The sequence below is a fragment of the Vidua macroura genome, chromosome 10 (assembly GCF_024509145.1).
Source record: "Vidua macroura isolate BioBank_ID:100142 chromosome 10, ASM2450914v1, whole genome shotgun sequence".
NCBI lineage: Eukaryota > Metazoa > Chordata > Aves > Passeriformes > Viduidae > Vidua > Vidua macroura.
In genome coordinates this window covers 4,648,841-4,663,987 of record NC_071580.1, presented here as the reverse complement: position 1 = coordinate 4,663,987, position 15,147 = coordinate 4,648,841, and the positions used below count along the sequence as shown (strand labels likewise).

Genomic DNA, 15,147 nt, shown 5'->3' with positions numbered 1-15,147 from the left:
GGAGGTGACAGCAACATGTCATGTCCTATGCCTCCCAAGGCTGAGCTGGGGAATTGCTTTGGGGAAGTGTTGAAGCATTCCTGGGGCTTGAGCAGTGAGGGTGCCAGCTCTGGGGATCCGGGCTCTGCAGAGCAGCCCTGGTGCAGCAGGAGGGGTGCTGCAGTGGTGACTGCCAGTCCTGAAAGGCAAAAAAAAAAAAAAAGAGCTGAAGGGGCACCAGATGAGTCTGTGGCAGGCTGTGATGCTGCACAGGGGAGTTTGCTGCTCTTTTGAGGATAGAAATGTCACTGTGGGGACTGTTAGCAGGCAGTTTCTTTGCCTCATGAGATCCCATCAAATATGTGAAATTTTGAGATGTCAACTGATGTGGTACCACCCACACTGGATGCTGGTGGCCACAGCCCCGATCTCAGCAGGGCAGGAAGTGCCCGAAGTGCTCACATTACAGGAAGCTAAAAATCTTTTGGCCTTGTGCCTAAGATAATTTTTTTCCTCAAGAAAAATCCTGCATCCCAAAGTAATCTGTGAGGGGGTGTCTCAAGGTTTTTGTGAAAGAGGAGCTGTTTCCTTGCAATAACACAAGGAAAAGCCCGTGATGAGCATCACCCAGCACAGTGAGCAGGGTATGTCTGGTGCAGGCTGATTCACAAGAACAGAGAGTTTTGACATTGCTGAAAGACAAAAAAAAAGTGGTGCATGCTGATGGCTGTCACAGGAAAGAGTCGCTCCTTTCAGCGCCTTGGTGCTGCAAAATACACTTTTTACAAGACAAAGGTCTCTTCTCAGGATTTTGAATGGCTGTTCCTTAGCTATTGACAAGCCTGGAGTTAGCAAAATAGGCTCTTTTTTCTTTTATGTAAGGTGATAAATATAAATGTCCTATGATAAATAGTCAATGGAATATAATAAGTTCTTACACAAGTAAATGTGTTTAATTTTGTTCCCAGACAACAGCGACAAAGGGATGTTGCACTGAATGCCTCGAAGTGATAGAGTTTCAGTAGTGAGAGGAAATGAGATCTTTCTGAAAGGGAAGAGAGAGAGGCTTTGTGAATGAAGAACAAATCTGAAAGGTGCTGCTTCTTCCCTCTGTTTATGCTCTAATATCAATACAGGGAATAACAGTGGAAGCTGCAGCTGGAGAGGGCACTAGGGGTCACCCCTGTCTTATCTATGTCATCTGGATTTAATTCTGAAGTAAGATAAATAACATTACAGAAAACAAAGCCTGGCTATTCTGATTTATTTTTCTTCTTCTTTTTTTTTTTTTTTTTTTTTTTAATTGTGTGGGCCAGACAGCTTGCATTTAATTTCTTCATTTTCCCCTCCTGCCTGCCTTCTGTCTGTCTCTCCTTTAAAACAAAGCCCCAAAAAGCCAGTGGGTTGCAGCCAGGAAGGATGCTATAGATGCAGGAGACTTGCATCAAAATTCCCTCTGTGAAGGGAATTTATTTAGAGCAAAGGTCAGGCAACCTCAAACACTAAGTCAGTCGGGCAGAGTCACAGAGCAGCCTTGGCATGTTCCTGCAAGTACCGCAGAGCAAACTGATTGCAGCCATGAATGGCTCCCTTGTAGTCCAGAGAGTAACTCCTGACACGTTTTGCTCTGCCTGCCCAAAAATCCCGTGCCTAAAGATCTTTCTCTCCCCTTTTCTTCCTCCCAACCAGAAAAGTGTCCCTGACTTCTCATTCAACTGCATCTGATACCCTGCATTTAGAGGATTTGGTGTCTGGGCTATGAAGAGAATTGCAAATTTTCTTCTCTGAGACTTTTTTTTGACCTTGTGTCTAGGAAGCAGCCACTGCTGTCAGCTGAATCTGCCGTGTGAGTGTTGGAATTGTGCATTTTAAGGTGTGATGCAAGATGTCTAGGGAGGAAAAGTATTTCTTTATGGAGACAGATGATTTTTCTCAAGACAGACAGGCTTTCAGGCATACAAGATGTGATGAAGAGGCTGCATCCCCTACCAGCCTGCCTTTTTTAGCTCTAGTAATTAATGTTGCAAGACATAGATCCCCTTTTCTCTGTAGATGAATTATGGTAAATTGTGGTGGGTTTTGTTGCATGATGTGGTGGAAGTTGAAAGTTCATGAGAACTTAAGACCTGACCTGTTAATTTATTGAAAGAATCACATGCCAGGAGCTGGGAAACTACAAAACAGAACTTCTGTCTTGGAAAATCCCTTTCCTGAAGATCCCTGGAGACAGGAAGAGCTGCAGAGAAGCTTCCCATAACCATGCCCCACTTTTATGCTCCTTCCTAAGCCGCAGTTATAATTCTCTTGGGATGACACCCTGGGGTTGGGTGGTGTTTAGCCTGCCCTGCCACACAAGAACAGAGACACATTCTTGGATCATCACAGGGATGATAAATCTTCTTGGAGTGCGTTACTGTAGGGGCTGTTTCCGGAGCAGTACGAGGGCAGATCCAGACTCGCCCCCCGAGCTGTGCTCAGGGCTGGTGGCAGCACACACAGGACACCTCTGTCCCTGTCACCGGCTCCTGCCAGCTCCAGGCCTGGCTGTCGGCTGCCTCTTAGCTCGGAGCTGGTTCAGGGTCAGTTCAGGTATCCGTGGGCTGCAGCAAAGCCATCACCCAAAGGTGGGGGAGTGCTCCCGCTCCCTATTTCAGGGTTTTATGTAACATCCTGCTTATATAAGCCTTTGTCTGTTAACAAAATGGGTGGAGCGTGTCTCGCTTGGATTCCTGCTAAAGAAACGCTCATTACTTAACACTTACTCAAGTGCTCCTCACATACTTTAATTTATTTAGTTCCTTTCCTGTTGCTAATAATAACGCGGCGACTTGACAACCTGTTATGGACAAATGATAAAACATGTAATTCTCCATTCAATGAACTGCACCTTGGAATAAATGAGAAGCAGTGCTGGTGAGGTAGACGAGGGGAAACTGAGACATACCCCAGAGGTACTTAATGGGAGAATAAGGCATTCCCCAGAGGCGCAGGGTGGAAGAATAAGGCATAGCCCAAACCCTGACCCTGGGCTGTGTATTGCTTTCTTCTTGCTGCCTCCTGGCAGGAGACAGCTTTAGGGTGCTGGTAGAGGAGGAAGGATGTTCTGGCTTTGCCAGGATGGTTTGGCTTTGCCAGGATGATTTGGCCTGCAGGATGTGCCTGGGGACACAGCGTTGGTAGCACAATCCTCCTCTTCAGGGTTCCACCCAGCATTGTTTCCCACGTGGAGGGAAAAGGGAGGGGTGGGCAGGCAGCAGCACTAAACACTCTGCAGCGCATGTCCTCATCCCAAAGCTGATTTGGACCCCAGGGAAGTCCCACTGGTCCCTGTCATTAATTAAATACCTTTCCACATCCAGAGGTCTGTCCTCCAGCAGGAAAAGGTGGGTTGTATCCTGCTGTGTGGGAATGGTAAGGCATTAGAAGCTGTCAGATAACCAGACCCCATAGTAGAGAGGACCATGTAAAGTGTTTTCAGAAGGACTTGCTGAGCTCACTCAAACCTGGCATTCACGTTCCTGCAGGGCTTTAAATAGAAAGAGAGTGTGTGTCTGAGCTCAACACCATACGGAGCTGGTTTGCACTCTCTCCTTCCTCCAGATCCTGTGCTTCATCTACTGACGTGCTTGGCATTCCTTGAAGTTTTTGTGAATTGCTGCAAAAAACCCCAACCCTCCTTTTTATTTTATTTTATTTCCCCCCTTCTTCTTCTCCCTTAAAGCCTTGCCTTTCCCTGCAGCCCTGTCCCTCTCGCTGTCCCTCCACCGCTGCTCGGAGCAGCTGCCACACGGTGGCATCCAGGTATCTGTGGAACGATGCACCAGTGAGGAAAAGGGCGGGACAGCCTGGATTCGGGCGTTTCCTCCCCAAAAGCAAGTTTTGATACAAGAAATACGTATTCTTTTAGTTCTGAGGCACATTTCTCAGTCCCCTGAGGCTCTGAAGGGGTGAAACAGAGGGGAGATGCGCTGCTGCCAGGAAAATCAAGCTAGACGTGGTATCTCATGTATTATTTTATATATTTTTTCTTCTTCTCCTTTTTTTTTTTTTAATGGTTAAGTTTTTCATTTACCATTTTCATCCACATCCCCCCTCACCGAGAGAAGGAAAAAGGCCCCAACCAAACCCAAACAGCAACAGCATTGTTTGTGTTTCCATGGGAATTCTGTTAGAGGAGAAGGGTGTGAAAGCAAACTAAAATATTCTGGCCAAATCTGATAAGGTTTGGATGCTGAGCAGCCCCTGGTGTTGTCTTGCAGCAACCAAAATCCAGGGGTCCCTCTGTCCCCTGACTGTGCAGGGGAGTTGCTGCTGTGTCATGGGAGGTATTACACTGCTGTGGAATTGTGCCAGGAAAAGCAGTTTTTATGGGAGAAGACAAGACTACAACTCCCAGGAGGCTCCGTGGTCCAGTCAGGCACTTGATGCTGAAGTGCCTTTAAACAAAACTTCCTCCCCTGCCTGTTCCCTCAGAGGTAGGAGGACAATAGTGGTCTTTGAAGGGAAGAGGAGAAAAAAAAAGTACTTGACAATGTGATTTCTACAAGCAACCCTGCCTTTTCCTTTTGGAATACTGGTCTTATGGGACAAAACAATAACAATTTAATTTTTTTGGTGCATATATGTGGCTTCATGCCAGCTGGCCCACTTTGGGTTGTCTTGGGTGGCTCCATCCTTTGCAGTGTCACCAGTGGCTGCCTCAGTGTGGATCCAAAGGGTTTTTTTTGGAATGTCTGGTGCACACTCTCTGAAATGGCTACAGAAAAACACATTTCCAGTCCCTAGTGAGGTGACATTCTGGCATACAGGGTAAAATAGCCCTTTTGTCTTAAGGACCTGCAGAGTCACTGTGCTGTGGGGCACAAAAACCTTTGCTCTGCAGTCAGGACATCTTCAGCAGAGGTTGGGGACAGGTTGCAGGAGCAGGAGGCACGGTGATGTCCCAAGCTGGAGCCTGACTTTAGACACAGCCAAAGTAAACCATCATCCCACCAAGGGTGATAAAGCTGATTCCTCCCTCTCCTGGGGCTCTGCAGGTTCCTTCCCAAATGTGACCCAACTGGAGGAAAAACAATTCTTTATTTTTTCCCCTGGTTTCCCTCTGGCCCCCACAGCTTTGCAGAGGCACCAACATGACCCACACTCAGTGTCAGGGAGCCCCTGAGTGGCTAAAGGGGAACTATAAGGAGGAAAAAGGCCCTTTCAATGCCTGCAGGTATGAAAGACACTCCAGGCTCCACCGTGGCATTTGATGGTTTTTTTTTTATTTTTCCATCTTTGATGTGTGGATTGCTGTGAACAGTGTCAGGAGCATTGGGCTGGGGAATAGCCCATTATTGGTGACACTGTGAATAACACAGGACTGGGATTTGTACTGGTGTAGCTGGACTCATTTAACAAAGGAAAAGCAAATGGGTGATTAAAAATCTCTATGGGTAAAACCCTCTATTTAGGTGGCACCTGTGTTCAACATGTCAGACAGATTCCTGATGTGGCTCTGCTGAGATCCTTCCTGCACTCCAACCCATTGGAAAAACTGCCTTTTGCCACAGAGGAAGGAGAGAGTGTTTTTCAGGTTGTGAAAAAATGGTTTGAGAGGTTTGGAGAAGGTGATGCTTCTCTGTGCTGTCACATGTTTGAAACTCCAGCCTGCTCTTAGTTTGGCATTTATTTTTCCCCCCCTTTTTTTTCCCCTTAAAGCCTTTTCTTGTTTGGCATTTCTCTAGTGTCTTGCAGCTCTCTGGTCCTCCTCCTTCTCCCTGTGTCGTGGTGACAAAGATTAAAGACAATGTCCTTATTTTAAAAGAATGCCTGTTTCTTTTCCTGCATTATCTTTCAGCTGGTGGATTTGGTTTAGTGTGCAGTAGCATAGGCTTTTAGTTCACCAAGAGCCCTTCTGCAGACAGCTCTACATGGCACTTTTGGCCACCTCATTGGGCATGGAAGTGAAAATCTTTAGAGAGAAGGAAAAAATATGAAGTACAACTAAATAATAATAATAAAATAAAGATTGCTAATATCAGCACCTTGGTTTTACAGACTGCAGCAGCCTCAATCCCTGACTGTCACTCAGAGCACTCTTTGCACCAGAGTCTCACCTTAAATAAGAAAACTTCATGCCACTGTGATGGCACCAGGCATCCTCTGAGGGATGTGTGGAAGTTCCTGAAGAATGAAAAACAGCTGGGAGAGAACCAAAGAAACTCCCAACAGATAATACTGTGTCTCTTAGATATTTTCGAGGGCATGTGCCAAGTATCTGCTTCATGAATTGCCTCTGGGACAAAGAAGGTTCTGGGAAGTGTAGAAAACCACTAATGGGATGTGGGCATAGACAGTGGTGTTTCTGCTCTGTTGTGGTGCTGCAGAGGGGAGAATTGTGCAAAGTAGAGGCCAAAATGCTCACCTACACTGCCAGGTCTCTTCTGCTACTGATCTGGCCCTGCTCACTGCCAACATAAACCTATAGCAGGGAGATTAAATACACGTTAGGTGAGCTAAGGTTTATAGATTTGGAAAGATTTGCCAGAAATCAGCCAGTCACATAGGGGATGAGCACTGAAGTGAACTCTGGGCAGGAGGGAAGGGGTTTGTCTGCAGAGAAAGTTGTGTTTCTCTGTGTCTGATATGTCCCTGCTCTGCATCAACACACACGGAGAGCTGTGCAGAGATGGGAGGTGGCAGAGGTCCTCTGCAGCCCACTGTCCTCCTGCCCCAGGGAGCTGGGGGGTTTACAGAGATGCGTCCAGAGAGGATGGCAGAGATTGGGCATCCTGGGCAGGTGGGTGCCCTGAGAGATACTCCCTGTGCTATATCTCCACTCATTCCTATTCCATATGTTTAGCATGAAACCTCTCTGCAGTGTGGGGTAATGTGACTGGGACAATGGCTCTGCCCACTCTTTGGGGTGGAAATGGCAGTGATATAGGGCAACTTTGAGTATTTCCCATTGCCTTGCAGTGTTCCACCCCAGCTTCTTCTCTTGCTTTGCTCTCTCTCCTGACAGTGAGTGCCACAAATGTCTGTGCTGACTTTTTCCTTGCTCAGTGCAGCCAGCACTGCTGAGCCACCTTGACTCACAGCTCTCCAATGCCGAACGGGGTAGTGTGTGAGCCCAGCCCCACGAGCTGAAGGAAGCTGTGTTGCAATGCTATTGGGAACCCACCTTAGATTTGTACGTTTGATTTTAGGTGTGACGCACATCACTCACACTGGTTTTGTTAAGGTGTTGGTAAGCCAAGTCACAGTAAACCCAGTGTAAACGAGCTGAGCCAGTGTGTTACAGGTGTGCCCATAAACAAGGCAGGTGCTGCTCTGGTGGAGAATGTGATGCTTCAATATTGTACTGCCAGAGTAGGGGACAGAGCCTGCCTCTGAACCAGCATTCATCAAAGTTAGGTTATTTAGCTCATCTACATTGGACGACTGTGGTTCAGTTTTCTGTGATTTAAAGAAATAAAAATTAAAATCATTTAAGGAAGAAAAATATCCTAATAACCATGCTGAAGTCTTGCTGTAGATATAGAAGTGGAATCACTGAGTTCGCTGGAAGAAATCACCAAGATCTCCCTGTACAGCCGCTGCAGTGAGGGCTGCAGTGCTGCAGACAAATTTTGGGCGTTTCACCAGCACTCAGGGCTGGGTTATAGCTGGAACCTGCTGGGAATTTTGCTTATCCGCATGTCAGTTCAATGCTTCTGCAAGCACAAAAATTTTCTCTCTCGCTCAAAAATCTGCTCCTTGCATATTAAAAAGGGTATATGGTAAATGCAGCATGTGTAGGGGAGGACAGCTCGGATCCAAACAGCACCGGACTGTAATTATTGGGTTGTCTTACGCTTAAAAAAAAAAAAAAAAATAGCATGTGCAATTAATAATTGTTAATTTGCACAGGCTTTTTAAATCTGTTTCCCTGGCCAAACGCAGTTTCTCGGTGACGGTTTCTTGGCTTCTCCCTCCTGGAGTGTCCGGAGAACCGTGCTCCCTGTGGAAGCGGCACTCGGAGCGCGCAGTAGTCTCAAATCCCCTCCGCACGCCGCAAAGTTGGGCTGAAACAACCGAGTTACTCCTCTTTCGATCACTCTGCGCTTCCCTCGGCTCCTCACGCCCACCCCGGGGCGGGGCGGGGGTGCCCGTCCCTCCCCTGGGCCGTGTCCCGCTCCCGGGAGCGGCCGCGGTGCCCTCAGCGGGGCGGGCCCGGGGGCCGGGCCTGGGCAGCGCTCCTGGAGCACAGCGGGCGGGGGCGGGCTAGGGAGGCTCCTTGGGCTGCCTTCTCCGGCTGCTGCTGCCCCGCGAGAGGGACGGCACCCGGCTGGCTCTGACGGCACCATGGGGCACCCGCGGCCGCGGGGGCCGGAGGTAGGTGCGGGCGGGTGCGGCCGCGGGGGTGCCCCGCAGTGGGCGCCCGTCCCGGGGCGCTGCGGTGACTTCAGCGCAGAGCGTCTGTTTTCAAGTGAATGCCCTGCTCTTTGCTTGGGCAGGCTTTGCTGCGGGGAGGTGTTTGTCGCCTGTCGGACACACTCGGGATGGTTTGCGCGTTTGTCGTGCTGTGGAAAGGGTGGGTTTGGGTCGGTGCGGTCGTGCCCGGTCAGCGCGGGCTGGGGAGCTCGGCGATGTGCTGAACTTCAGCGTCCCCGGCACTGCTGAAGCCGTGACCCTGCCACGTCCCTTCCGCACCCGCCGTTCTTGGGCTATGAGAAAACCCTGAGAGTTACCAAACGTGCTGACACAACCCGTTCTACCGAGCTGCGGGGCGGGTTTCTTGCCGTGAAAGCCTTTTCTGCCTGTTGCTGTTTTTTTTTTATTTGGCGTGATGCTCTCTAGAAATCTTCAGCCCCAAGGTGCCTCCGGTCCGAGCTGGACCGTGGTTCGAGTCAGTGCAGCTCCATTGGCTTTGGAAGCGTTTCCAGGGCTGAGCAGGGCTCTCTGCACACAGAAGGACAGTGCCTCCCCGCATCCCTCCTTTCAGTAAATCTGCACGATGCCTCCAGTGGGGCTGTCTGGGGCCAGGCACCGGCAGTTGCACTGGGTGGATGAAGCTCTGCTGATTTGACACTGGTGGAAGATGGTAACTGTGGATGTCACGGCGAGGCCGGCGTGCCCGTGGCTGCTGGGACAAAAGCTCCCTGTTTGCGTACGGCGTTGTGTTTCGAGCTGCCTGTGTTTGCAGCTTGAAGGGTGGTAGCTCTCTTTTGAGTGTCTTTAATCACTCAAGAATTCGTGTTTTCCCTCCTGTGCTGCCTCTGTCATTTGATAAATGTGAGCTCATGCCAAAGGCTTGCAGGTAACCAGGGAACTTAATTTCCAACCACCTCTTGATGCTCACAGGAGCGTTAGCCCTGTGACTTGGGTCTCATGGCCAAATCCAGCCCAGCTTAGCCAGAAATTGGAAAGCTCTGAGTTTGAGTCTGTGGGCTCCCCTTCCTTTGCTGCTTTTCTCAGGGTCACTGTTACCCTGTGATGCTGAGCACTCCCCAGCGATGCTGGGATCCCCAATCCGGGCTCAGGGGGTTGCTGCAGAGTTCCCCCCAACAGTTCCCTCTGTGCACCTGCCGTGCCCTTGCCTGCGGCTGAAAGAAGCCCTTCCTCCCGTCCTTCTGCCATCAGGTAGCTCTAAGCCTGTAAAATCAGGTTTTTTGCAGTGGGAAAGTGTGTCTGGCCTCTCCCAGGCCTGGGGGTGCAGACATGGGTGACGTCCCACGATGTCCCCATCACCTGTCTTGCTGCTGGGTTTGCTGGCTGGGATACTGAGCCCTGGATCTGCCCTCCCCTCTGGAGAGGAGGCCAGCCCCAGGCTTGGTCAGAGCTCCCTGTGGGACAGGGCCAAGGTCAGATCCCTCTGAAAAAACCTGTTAAAAATTTAGAGATTGGTGTAGACTCTGCTTCAGCCGACTGAATGAAAGTTTGAGAGGTAGAGTGATTGAATTTGGTTTTGCCAAGATTTAACTTTCCTAAGTAGAGACGATTGAAGGGTTTCACTTAAATGCTCATTTGTGTTTTTAATTTTATCTTGATATCTATATATATATATATATATAACATAATCCTTTTCAGGATTATTGAAAATTAGTGTTGAGGCTCTGATCTTCCTGGAGAAGACTTAATAAATTCACTTTTCCTGGAGGCCATGATGCTCTTCTTATTTTGAGAGGCTTGAACTCCTGGCACAGAAAATGCTGTTGTTGACAGATGTCTCCCGAGCTCTCGCAGCTGAGAAAGAGTGTGCTGGTATCAGAATTGCACATTCTTTGAACTGCTGAAGGTGCTGTTTCACGTGTGTGAGTGAAATTGTAAGTACTAGGTAGGTCATCATTGCTGGTGAAATTAATCTTTCACAAAGCAGGCTGCAGTCTTGTGCTTCTCCTAGAAATTTTTGTTACTTTTAATAGGAACAAAGTGTAAAAAGTTGTGTCATTTTGACATTGTTACTCCTGTAAATTAGGAAGTGCTCGTTTGACTACAGGTGTGTGTGTGCTGTAGGAAAGATGTTTTAAGGGAGTGGGTTTTATCTCCAGCAGTGATTTGAGAAATCTCTTCCATGATTAAGTGAAATTTCAGCCAGCTGAACTTGGGTTTTACAGTTATTTTTTCTCTGAAAATTGATTTAAAGCAGGTTATCACACCTTCAGGGAAAGAAATTTCAGGAGAATGCACTTAAATGCTGGCATTGCCACAAGTGTTATTCCTTGAAATGGCATAATGAGAAAGATATAAGTTACTGATGTTCATAGAGGCTTCTAGTTTATCTTCTCTCTGTTTGTACCCTGTGAATACATCAAAGGGGAAACTCAGGGACTGAAATTGCTAGAGTTCTGCAGGAAGCCATCGTAGTCCATGAGGAGCAGCACCTTTCTGATGCCTTTGTTGCAAACAGGTGGTTCCTTAATTTCATGTTGCTACAGCTATTTTGCAGCAAGTCATTTAAAATAATAATAATAAAGCTTTAGTGAGAGTCAGAATTGGCCAGCGGTCCTAAATCTGTGTATAACAGAGCTGAAAAAGCAATTTGATTTTCTTCTGGAGTGTCTGATGTCAGCACCTGGTCTTGGCTAAGAGTGAGGAAGGAGGAGGGCGAGAGCAAACCTTTACATGCCTTTTGCCTGACTGGCAATTATTTGATGATGTGTTTTTAACTTGCTCTCACATGCCCTGTACCCTGGAAGCTCCTGCAGGGACTGAAATTTGGTCATGATCATTTGCCTGACAGGAGTTGTGGCTCTGTCTTTTTTTATTTCCCTTCACAAAACCTTGGCCAGCCTTTTTTTGGATTTTTTTTTTCCAAAATAAGAGCTTTTTCAGTCCATATTTAGGTACTGCTTGCTGTGCTTCTTCTGAGAGGTGGGATGTGTGTGCAGCTTGTGTGCAGCCTGGCTTCTCTGCACCCACCTATGCAGGGCCAGACTTCAGCTCTGCTGAGCTGCAGGATAGAGATAGATATATAGTGTCAATTCTTTTTTTTTTTTTTGTTTTGTTTTGTTTTTGTTTGTGGGTTTTTTTGTTTTGTTTTAGATGTTTAAATAAGTTTTTAACAAGACATTTAGCCAGGTGCGTCTGCCCTGTCCCTCGCTTCCATGGACTTGTGATCATCTGGTACATGTACATACCAGCTCTGCGTGTGCAGACACCCTGGAAGGCAGAAAGTGGTGGAGGGACTTACAGAAAAAGCTCCATTTGCCAGGTTTTATTTACAAAATATTTGCCACATTGCTCCCTCACCTGCTTGACACAGGGTGTCCAGGGTGGCACAGGGCAGTCATGGCCCTTGTGATGGGACATTCACCCTCACCCTGGCTCCTGTGCAAGGGGTGGAACAAACAGGAGTGAAATGTGGTTTAGAAGATCATGAATTTTATATTTATATATATTTCTGTCTTTGGAATTCGGAGTTTTCTCTGTTTCCACGCAGTAGCAGTGGGAGCATCGTGTGCCGTCGCCACTGCCCCGAGCACTTCGCACATCCCTCGCTCCTCGTGCCCACGCGCTGTGGTGGCATTTAGTAATTTCTGGATCCTTTGAGCAGATAAACACCCAAACCTGGGGGTTTACATAACAAAGTGAGAGTGGGGCTTGTGTCTGTCAGACAGCTCGGCACCCATCTGATGGTGTGGGGAGAGGGGGAGAGAAGCTGTCTGGTGGCTGCTGCTCCCACACTGGAGAGCTGGGATTGCACCAGGCAGAGAGGAAGCCACACACCCCAGAAGGGAGGCCAGTTTTGTCTCAGAGAATAAAAACTTCTGTTTAAAAACAGTTGTGGTTTGCACGGGTCTAAATAGATGCAGGTCAGGGCAATCTTGCTGAAAAAGGGTCAGGGAAGGGGCATGGGGCAAATGCCAGAGGATCTGCTGTTGCTCCTGCAGCGAGCATGGTATCAGCTCCGCAAGGGTGAGAGCCTGCCCAGGGCTTGTTGCCAAAACAGAATGTGGGGCTTTAATATTGAGGTAATTACCTGGCATAGTCTTTCTGGGCTACCGTGCTTGCTTGGATGCCAATAAAAAGTGTCTGAGCGTAGGGCTGGGTGGGAATAAACCCTGGCACTCAGGCTGTGCCCATCTGTGCCAAGTCTGCACTGAAGCCGGTGTTGGCTGCGTGTGGTGTTCTTACCTTTGTGCTCTTTGGTTTTCTGTGATTTGTTTGCCCTTAAATCTTCCCTTTTGCTCCCTGGGGACACAGAGTGGACCACACTGAGCTCCATCAAATAAAATGGTGCTACACCTCCAGTAGGATTTGACAGCAAAATAGTCAGTTTGCATTAGTTACCTTAGAGTAACAGCACTGTCCCTTCCTCTTCTATGCAGTTTTCTATGGCAGAGGAGGAATAGATAAAATAAGTGATCTTCTGCACTAAGGAACTCACTGTTTAGGGAGAAAGGCTGTAATAAAAGGGCAAGCGTAATTAAAATAGTGAGTAGTGGTGGGGTGTATGTTTTTCAGAAGAGAAAGAGCACCCTTCCATTGTTCACCCATGGTAAGCCTCTGGGAGAGGAGCTGCAGGGCTGAGGATGAGAAACCTCATCAGTATTGGCAGATTTACTTGACAGAAGGAGACTTTTCTGTCTGGGTGGGGGAGTCCTGTGCACACTATACTGACAGCAGCAAATATTTAGAATATTCATGGTTTTGAGGTCTGTTTCCCTGGCTTACACCTGCTGGTGAAGAAAGAATTAAACTCCGTTTCCTGGATTGCGTTTTTCAGGTCAGGCTGTGAGTGGGCTTGATTCCTGATTACATTTTTCTTTCTGCCAGTGCAGTGATCCTTCGTGTGCAGTCTTCACATCAGGGTTCTTTTTGAGAAGAAATAAGATAAACCTACTGATAAACCCTGGCAGCAAGATCCTAGTGAGCTGGGGGCACTTTACATTTTCTTCCCCAGGGCTGGGTGAGGTGGTCCTGGCACAGAGGGTCCTCTCTTCTCTGAGTAAGTGTTCCAGAGCACAGAGACAAAAGGCAGTGCCAGGCAGACAATGTCCCACAGAGCAGTGCTCTGACAGCCTCTGTCGCAGCCTGTGCAGGTGGCTGATTCAGAGCCAGTTGCAGTTTCTGGTTGTCTGGCTGTGCAAGAACTTGCTTCTCTTTTCCCTCCAGGATCTGCTGAGGCTGTGTCCCAGGGCTTTTCCTTGCCACTAGCACTCTCTCATCGCTGAACCACTTCCTAGAAACTTCTCCCATTTTACCAGCCAGACTTCTGGCAGGATTTTATTAATCAGAAATACTCATTTCTTGTTCTTCCTGCTTTTCTCTGTCCCACCCAGAAAACACCCGCTGGTGAGCACAGTGCTCACTGCGTTGCATTTGAGTCAGATGAACCATCTCTCACCATCAGCTGGGCTGACTCCTGCTTGAAGCCTCCAGGAAGCCCTCAGGCGGGGGAAAAATAAACCAGCAATAGTAATTAATTGGACCTTTCCAACACTTGCAGTAGCTGAGGTGTTGTGGTCATGGCAGGACCTCTAACTGCAACCCAGTACCTGGCTAAAGCCGACCCTGCTGCTGGCGCTTTTCTTTATTTAAAAAGTAAGTGTTCTTACTCCCAACCAGCTTTGAATGTGACACTCAAGAGGTGAAGTAATTGGATAGTTTGCACTTGTATTTTCTCTTTCAGTTCAAGTAAGATGCAGTTACATGATGCAGTTGACTTCACATGAAGAACACAAATCTGCCTTACTTGTGGTTCTCTTGGGTGCACTCATGGCTGCTGGGGTCTTCTAGGGAGATCAACTGTCCTCTCTCTGTCGCAGCTGAAAGGCTACTGAAACAATTTGGAGAGCAGGCAGTGCATCGTAGTCTTGTCAGAAAGAAGTACTTTGTTTTCTCATTTCTCTTTTGCTATTTATGTAGTCCCTGTGAGATGTTCTGAAGTATATTTTTCCATGACTGAGGTTTCCTGCAAATTGATTTTTTTTTTCTGTGTCCCACCCAGTGTTAAGTCGTACCAAGAAAGAATAGTTAGATGACTCACGGTGGCTTTGAAATCTCTGTGGTTCGACCCGATCCTGCAGAGTTTTGGCAGCAGTTATGGCAAGTGAGCCATTTTGTTCACCAGGAGAAAGAACTGGCAAGATGGGAACTGCTGTCTGAGCCTGTGTAGCCTTTTTTACTTCTCTCCCAAAACTACTGCATTTCTTCCTGCCAAACAGCTTTCTTGTACATGCAGAAGACTCTCTGCAAACACTTTTCTGGGCAATGCTGCTCCAGAAGGTCATGGCAGTTGAAAGAAAAATAGTCTTTAATTTTTGCCTCATTATGTGCTAAGGTCTGGAAGGTTAAGCTTGTATTAATGCTCTGATTTCCTCTAGGAATTTGTGGGGAAAATACCGTAAAGGAGTTTCCATAAAAGGAGAATGAACTGCAGGGTGACTGCCTTGGCCAGACACCCTTGTTGCTTGTAAGGTGCTGGAGGTCTGGAGATCTGGGTGGGGGAGAGGAGAGAGGAGACAGCTGAGGCTTGATTTGAGCTCTGAGACGAGCATCATCTTTCCCTGACTGCCATCAGTGGGCTCCTGTGCAGGCTTGATCGAGGCATTGTTTCTCCCCTCTAGGAAAGTGGTTAAAAAAAAATTTGTCCACAGCATCTATTTTGTTCTAAGCAAGCTGTCAGTATTGTCAATGTATGTAAATGAGATATTTTGCATAAATTTGCAGGTGTTTAGTTGTATTTAAGAAAGAAACATA

General features: G+C 47.7%; 1 protein-coding gene across 2 annotated transcripts in view; it reads left to right on the top strand.

Annotated features, from left to right (window-relative positions):
• The first annotated feature begins 8,276 nt into the window (after window positions 1-8,276).
• The window catches only part of PLD1 (phospholipase D1), a 62,149-nt gene continuing 55,278 nt past the window's right edge, over window positions 8,277-15,147 (top strand). For both annotated transcript variants that reach the window (XM_053986239.1, XM_053986238.1), the window contains exon 1: window positions 8,277-8,337. The gene's annotated coding sequence lies outside the window, so the exon portion shown is untranslated. The remainder of the gene's footprint in view (window positions 8,338-15,147) is intronic.